We start from the raw sequence: 9,257 nt of genomic DNA on the forward strand, positions 1-9,257 counted from the left end.
AATTAATAGCCCTTGTGTTTGTTTAATTACTATGATATTTATCAATATCACCTTGTTGTAACAGTAATCTAATGAAACCTAATGAAACGTCGAAGAGTGCACTCGGAATTCAAAGGTATTTAGTGCCGGATGAAACGGTTAATTTCTGTGGAGTATCGCCTGTATTTGAAGCATCGATACTAAACTTCCTTATAAAACTAAAGTAAAACTTGATTTATAATTTTTTCTTATCTTTTGACATCAACTTTTACGGAGACAACCGCTCACTGACACCATGACACTCGAAACACAATATTGAAATATTAATACTAATATTACTCGATGAAATAAGGATTCTATAAACTGCATTGTCACACACTTTAAATTTAACTTCAAAATTTAGTATTTTACGCCGTAAACATCCTCACACTACTCAAAATAATTAAATACAATTAAAGTGCTCCCTAGCACTCAAGAAACACGTCACTTTGTCATGCTCGCTTATAGTGAAAAAAAAAATTCAAGATTGGGTCTGGTGCAAAAATCAGAGTGGGCCTGTTTTTTTTTGAGGTATTAAATACTCTTTATTTTATAATACATCTTCAATTTTAATATTTATTGCAGTTAATTTAATATATTTATTTTTATTGTTATTTACTTCGTTCTTATTTGGTTTCTTTTCAATTTCTACATTAGTGTAATGTCTTTAGCCAACAATACTGTCATTCGTTTTATCAGCACTGATAACTATTGCTGGTTACCCTTTTGTCAATGATCCCGAGTTCCAGAATGTCAGCAACCGTATTTGCCACGTTGCAGCGTTGGAACTCGAAAATGTAGATCAACTTTATGGAACTTTTTCCACACAGTTTGGGGTCTATTCAGTAACTTCAGTGGCCCTTCCGGTACAAAGGTTCCAGTGCAGCACCTCACTGTGATACTGGGCTATGTTCGGGCAGTCAATTTTAGAATGCAATCCTGCCTTCTGTTTGCCGTTCTGTCACACCTCACCGTAACCATAATGGGGGTGCACGTTTTGGCTTGTATACAGCGACAGCAACGATATATTAAAATTTGATATCGATTCAATTATGACATCACTAGCTGACCCGACAGACGTTGTTCTGTTCATAATAAAAAAAACTCTTGCGGATGGAATTTTGAAATATCCGCTTCTACTCGGTGAAAAGAATATTCCTACCAAATTTCAAGTCTTTAGCACTAATGGTTTCAGAGATATCGTGATGAGTGACGAGTGTATACGTGGGAATCTCTTATATATATATATATATATATATATATATATAACACTATAAATCTCAAACAACCAAAATACAACTTCCCATTTTTTGTAATTAAACTCGCTAATACAATTTTTTTACTGTTTTGTTGGTCTTTTATGTACATAATTTTTTTTAAGATGAAACCATGAATGTTTTTAAAGTGCATTTTTACAGCAACACGTGTTTAAATTAATGTTACATGAGTATGTATTTACAGCAAAAGTTACAAGTTTATATGTATTTTAGTGGTTATTATTCTGTTTACTTATATCCATATAAAGTGTTGCTAATACAACACTTTTTCTCTTCATATTATTTTGTTTCTGGAAAATTCTGACATGTTTACTGTTGTGTTGAACGAGTATATTTTACAGCTTGTGATAATGTTAACACATTGTACGCTGAGAATATTTATGAGTTTGCTGGTTGCGTTTGATTAGAAGCTTTTCATTTCAAATATTTATTACTGGCTGATGCCCGCGACATCGTCTTCGTAGATAAAGGGTTTTAATAAAAATAAGCAAGTTTGGAATTGAAGATTGTCTCATGTCCTATTCCAGTTCTGGTTCACGTTTTCGCTCCCGTTCCCAACACATTATATGAATCTTATTTCGAGAAAGATTGCTATGGCAAACAAAGCCTACTATTGGTATAGTTATAGCTCATCGACGTGAGTTTTAGTCCTTTCCCAAGCTCTAGTCTATCGTTGTACTAAATTTCATCAAAATCGGTTCAGTAGCTCCTTACTTAAACCCACATTCACATTTATAATATTAGTAGGGATATTAACAAATAATACTAGCTGAATCGAACGACTTTCTTCTGTCCATATAGTAAACAGTTTTAAAAATTAGAATGGAAGTTGAAAGTTAGGCAAAATAGGATTCGTTCTCTCTACATAGTAAAAGGAACTTCTTAATCTGAAGACATTTGGAGTTTACGTCTGGCGATGGTTGGATATACCTAGGTAACACTGAAAATGTTTAGAAAATGAAAAACGGCTTAATGTAGAAAGTTGCCAATACTTTTGTTTTTCGAAGTAATCTCCGTTCCTCTCGTCGAATTTGATGGAACTACTGAGAAAAGCAGTGGGCCCATTCTTCCTTAGGGGTCCCTTCTATGGCATTTTTGTACGCTTTCACCGCATCTTCAGGACTCGTAAAGCGAATACCTCGAATTTTATCTTTAGTTTTTGGGAATAAATAAAAGTCGCAGGGCGCCAGGTGAGGACTGTATGGCGGATGACTCATTATCTCGACACCTGCCATAGTCAAATATTCAACAGTACGTTTTGCGGAGTGCGCTTAAGCATTGTCGTGGTGAAGGGGGATCCTGCTTCGAGGGCGCTGCTGTCGAATTTTTTTCCAAACAACAGGCAAACAGCGATTGACATACCAGTCTGCAGTAACTGTCCTTCCATCTTCTAGCACAACTGTCGCGAATGAGGCAGTCATCTTTTTTCCTTGAGTTCTTCCTTTCTTTACCTTAGTTGGCCGATTCCCGTAAGGAAACACCCACTAAGCTGATTGACTTTTGGTTGCGGGTTCGTAGCAACTTACCCAGCTTTCATAACCTGTGACGATGTCAAATACAGCATTTGAGTCACCGTCGTCGAACTTATCTAACATTTGGCGACGCCAGTCCATGCCAAGGGGTTTCTGGTGGTCTGTTAAATTATGGGGAACCCATCTGGTACAAAGCTTCCTGACGCCTAAATGTTCGTGTAATATTTTTTGAACTTGACTCATACCAATGCCTAGGCTTGCCGGTATGTGCTGATACTACGGTCACTCTCTTATCTTCCTCTATCATGCGTCGCAAGGCACTGATGTTATCTTCAGTAGTCGCTGTTAAAGGACGTCCCTCACGGATCATCATTGAGATTGCTACGGCCACGCTTAAACTCGTTAAACTATAAATTTGTAAATAATGTTATTGTAAATAGTGGCACGAGATGGGGCTTCATTAAGAAATGCTAATCGCAGCATATAGCTTTGTTGTTGAGTAAGCCATCAACGAAAGTCATAATAAATCATTGACCGAAAATTTTCTCGCATTAGGTTCATTTTCACGTGTAACAAGAGTTTTAGATTTGCCGCTTTTTTTTTTATGGAATAGGAGGACAAACGAGCGTACGGGTCACCTGTTGTTAAGTGATCACCGCCGCCCACAATCTCTTGTAACACCAGAGGAATCACAGGAGCGTTGCCGGCCTTTAAGGGAGGTGTACGCGCTTTTTTGAAGGTACCCATGTCGTATCGTCCCTGAAACACCGCACAAGGAAGCTCATTCCACAGCTTTGTAGTACGTGGAAGAAAGCTCCTTGAAAACCGCACTGTGGAGGACCGCCACACATCCAGATAGTGAGGATGCTAACTGGATACTAACATGTGGCGTGTCGTGCGAAGGTGGAATTCGGCTGCAGGAATCAGGTTAAACAGCTCTTCGGAACACTCCCCGTGATAAATGCGGTAGAAGACACACAATGAAGCGACGTCTCTACGCAACGCCAAGTGATCCAGCCGTTCACAGAGCACTGGGTCCCCGACAATTCGAGCTGCTCTGCGTTGCATGCGGTCAAGTGGATCGAGCTGATACTGGGGTGCGCCAGACCAGAGATGACAGCCTATTCACAAAAACAAATAACAAATGAATGCAATATACTACATTAGGTTACCAAAGAGTTCTAAAATTTAAATTCAAAAAAGTTTTCATTAGCAATGTTTCTAACTGGCCAGTTCTAAACATTTTCAGTGTTACCCACGTATGATTGTAAAATCAGGGGGTGAGGGAAAATAAATATTTCTAGAACGAAGGGCTTATTATTAAGGCTATTTAGTCAAAATAGATTGAAACAACAGGGGCGTAGCTTATACCTACTTAATTATTTCCATATCTATACCAGGCAAAGAATGAAGTGCGCAAAGCTGTCTAAAAGAACTTACGTTAGTGCCATTTTATTTTTTTGTGAAAACTTGTTTTCTTGGTGTTTATCATAGTGTTGTGTATCGAGAAATATTTTGAAAAATTTAGACTTTAATCATAAAAAAATACGGTTTGCACTCCGCGAGTGAAGGCAGAAATGAAAACTTGAACATTAACGCTGTGCATTTTTGAATACTTTAGGGAATAATTACGCACGAATTTATTTATTTATCAGTATAGAATGACTAGCATTTATGGGATTAAATACAATATTCATTAATGGCGCTATCGCACACAAAAGTAACAATTTATATTATTATAAAAATATAACACTTCAGAACTATTACAATAATTATTTTACATCAAAAAGTTTATCTCTCAGAAAAATCAACTTTCATCCATAATTAACAGTAAAATTCATAATAAAAATATCACGGCTGGGATTCGATCCCTCGACCTCGCGGTGTTTCGGCTTCTCAATCACAATGTTTCAACCACTGCACTGGTCCGAAGAAAAGCCGAACTATTCGTTAGAAGAATCAATCTTTCATCAGGCCATGTGTCCTTACGCAAGACTTTGGAGGGTATACCCATCCTAAGAAAAGTCCTCAACGCCGCTAAAGGATCAAATCAAAATCATTTTATTCAAGTAGGGCACGGCAATGACACATATGAATGACAAAAAAAAAATAAAAAAAATTTAAAATACTTTTACAAAGTTTTTATATTTTATGAAAAAATAAAAGAATATTTTCAATTCTAACGAAATTGTGAGCATCTATAATGTTTGCAACTTAAATGAAATGCTACAAAATTTGTTAATTTTTAACTAAAAAAGGAGATTTATGTACGTCCATTACAAAACCTAAGAATACTTTTGAGTGAGATCTAAGCATTAGTTTGCATCTTATAGTATTAGTATTTTTACTAAAATCATGTTTAATAATTTGCAAAAATACGAAGAGTAAGCGACAATGTGATGGTACAAGTCACTATATTATGGCCACATAAATTCAAAGAATAATTCTTTCAAACTCAACATTGCATCTATATGTCTCGTTCTACAACAAGATTGTGGATGTGGGGCAACTCAGGTGTATTTTTCTTTCACTGACTCCGTTATAACCGATCAAAGCCTTCGATCAATATACACTGGCCTGCAAAAGTAAGTATCACACTTTTCAAATTATTTTTTTTTCTTAACTATAGAAGGTAGAGATTTAAGATTTAAAAAGTTTTGTTGCAAATTTTATAGGCTTTAATTCTTAGAAACTAAAATTATGCATTAGTAACATTTTTAAGTTAAAAAAGATAAAACAATGAAAATAGACATTTTTAGTTTAGTGTAAAAAAATTCAACTAAAATGTATTACATGTTATTTAATTTTTAATAACTGGTATTGCCTCCTCGAGCTCTGATTACAGCTTCGAGCCGGTTTGGCATACTGAACACTAGGTTTCGGAGCCGATGTTGGGGAATATTCTCCCATTCTTCTACCAGGGCCTGCTTTAGTGCCCTGAGGGTAGTAGGTGGTGGTCTGCGATTTCTGACTAGCCTCCCAAGCTCATCCCAGGCGTGTTCAATCGGGTTGAGATCAGGACTTCTTGATGGCCAAGCCATCTCGCTGATACCGACCTCCTTAATATACTCTTGTACGATATGAGCCGTGTGTGGCCGGGCATTATCATGCATCAGCATCGATCCATCACCCATATTTGCTAAATACGGCCCTGCATACTCATTGAGAATCTCTTGAGCATATCTTTGCCCAGTGAGGGTGCCATTTTCTATGGCTACTAGCTCTGTGCGACCTTCTGAAGATATACCAGCCCATACATGTACACTGCCTCCACCGTATTGGACTCTTTCTGAGATGCAGGCTTGAAGGTATCGCTCACCAGGTCGCCTGTAAACACTTCGCCTTCCATCAGAGACTCATCTGCAAACAAAATTCTTGACCATTCTTCTTCATCCAACTGCATGTGTTCACGGGCGTATCGCAGTCTCGCTACTAGATGCTGTCTCTCGAGTTTTGGGCCACTCGCTGGTCTTCGGGGTTTCAAATTTGCTTCAGCAAGTCTTCTTCTCACTGTACTGTCACTAATGTAGTCCCTCCGGGTCTGAAGTAGCTGTTGCTGGACTTCAACTGCATTTTGGTGGCGATTTTTCAACACAGTGGAAATAATATAACGATCTTCTCGGGCACTGGTACACCTGGGTCTGCCATTACAAGGTCTCCTCAGATGTTGTCCAGTCTCTTCGTACCTTCGCTTTACCTTCTGGACCGTTCATACCGTTACACCCACCATTCTTGCAGTGCGACGCATACTGATGCCTAGTTCCAGAAAAGCCATGATAGATGCCTAGCACATTCTTCAACTGAAAAAATGTTATGTGCTTTTTAGCATTAATTTTTAAAACAAGACCCATCGATCTTGAAAAAAATTTAAAACAGAAAGAAAAATGTGAATGGTAAAATTGTAATTCGGAAACGTCCACTTTGAAAATGGAATGGTTTTGTTTTTGAAGTTTTTTTTCAGCCAATTCTTAAAAGAAGGTTACCGACTATAAAGTTTTTATGTACAAAATTAAATTCTCTTTGGAGTCCTTTTTATTTCGAAAGTATATCTTGTGAACTTAAAACGTTATCCCAATTTTAAAAGTGTGATACTTACTTTTGAAGGCCAGTGTAGTACAGAATCCGCCCCGACAAACTGACGAATATCAACAGTCTTTCACATGAATCCCCATTTGTTGGCAGCAGATTAACTCGCTAGTAGCAAATCAGCAACAACCTCGCCTTGACAGTCATAAACTATATAATGACTCTATTTACAATGATATTAACCTACAGTACTTATGATGTTTAATAGGTATTTAAATGTATGTACGTATATTCCAGTGGGAGGCTCCTTTGCACAGGAAGCCGGCTAGATTATCGGTACCCCAACGACGCCTATTTCTGCCGTGAAGATGTGTAATTACTGTGTTTCGGTCTGAAGGGCACCGTAGCTAGTGAAATTACTGGGCAGCTGAGACTTAACATCTTATCTCTCAAGGTGATGAGCGCAATTGCAGTGCCGCTCAGAATTTTAGGGTTTTTCAAAAGTCATGAGCGGCGTCTTGTCCCTTATTTTCATTAAAAAAAAAACAGAAATAAAACAGGTGGGTATGAATCATAGCGTCAGAACTCATAAAGAGAACATCCGGCAAAAATACTTTATGCCAACAGATGTCGCTGTGTTCGCAAGTGACATATTGAAGTACCTACATTATAATATACATTTTTACATTATTTTGCACAGCAGGATTTTTTATTAATTCATGCCTTAATGTAAAAAGTTATTCCGACTTAATATATTTTACATTAAAAGTTTACGTTGTAGATATTATGAATATAAATATTTAGGTTGGCTAAAATGTCGGAGTTCAGCTAACAGATCTCCTTCAGACAATTAAAACTTACCCCCCGTTCGTTATCTCAATAACTTTCACAATAATTACTCATCTCCGCGAAAGGCGACGAAAACCGCAAGAACTTTGTAAATATAACTTTATAAATATCTAGCTGTATCTGCTTCGTCGTCAGCGAGTACTTAAATCTATCTCGGAATATTAATATAAGATAAAACACAACATGGTATGTCCGTTTGTAGGACAGTTTATAACCAGTGTGTGTAAAAGGACATGGAATACGAGTATAAGGTTTCCCTAAGATGCGTGATTTCCAATATAAGCGCACGAAATTGCAAGCAGAATATAATAATCATATCCATTAAACATGATCTAACTGCACCCCAATTTTCATCAAGATGATGTTAGCCGTTCTTGATTTATAAAAAAACTTACAACTAGATGTCATCAGCATTATTTCAGCATCGACTCGTGAACAATGGCCTCCCCCAAAGACATCCACGATGACCTGTCCTGCGCTGCTCTCGTCCAACGTATTCCGTCAATCTGCACCAGATCATCGGTCCATCTTGTGGGGAGTACATGGTCGCCATTAGAGGACCTAACTGCCTCAACGGCTATCTGTACTACGTGCTACTGCCCAGAGTTGTTATGTTTTGCAATCATTCGGGTATGTCGGTGACTTCAGTTTGTTTTGTTTTATGTTGTTGTCTGCAACTGCGACAACAAGAAAATAAAACTCCTTAGGATTAGTGTAGTTCATAAAACGCCTGTATATCACAAAATTTCACCAAAAAAATGATATAACAGACAGAACTTTGTCTCTCTAAGAAATTTAAATATAAGAGCACGCCTACTCGTTAACATTTAAGTAATACATAACAATCGTTTCATTTTATATCATGGGACGATTTAAATTTCAATAATATATTATTTCATTCATATAAATATTTAAAAAATTATAAAACTTTCTTGATAGCGTTCAACTGATGAAGCCTTTGAATGACAATGAAATGAATTTGTCTCATTTAAATGCTTCGTAGTTATAAAATATTTATGATTAAAAATGTGACTTGAATTTAAATTTAGGGAATTACAAGAGTCAAGAACGTTGCTCTTAAAACCTAAGACTTTTAGGGTTCCGTGCCGAAATGTAACTAGCATGAACTTTATTATTAGTAAGCCTCCGCTGTCTGTAAAAGTGCTGTAACCACAGAACAGTATAAAGAGATTATCTGTTCTGTGGCTGTAACTGTTAGTTTTATGTTTATGAGAAAATGTGACAAGACAAGTAAGACTTTCACTTGATAGTAAGTAGTAAACATTGCTTATTACGATACAGTGCTGCTCAGGATTGCTTTTGACCCCAACAATTGGAATGTCATCACAGTTGCGCTCGTCACTTTGAGACATAAGATCATAAGTCTCAATGTACCAGTAATTTAACTTGCTACAACTTCGAAACATAATAAAGCTAGTTACTGCTTCACAATAGAAAAAGGTGCCACTAGTTACGACGGCCCAACACGGCTAAACCTGCATACGTTGCCACCTCGTACCCCGACGTAGTGCTGATCGAGAACCCAATGTCTTTTAGATTTCTTTAGTTTAATTATGATATTGTTTAGTCAGTCTTTTTGCAATTTATCTGTGAG

Source organism: Leptidea sinapis, chromosome 20 (genome assembly GCF_905404315.1).
Source record: "Leptidea sinapis chromosome 20, ilLepSina1.1, whole genome shotgun sequence".
Lineage (NCBI taxonomy): Eukaryota > Metazoa > Arthropoda > Insecta > Lepidoptera > Pieridae > Leptidea > Leptidea sinapis.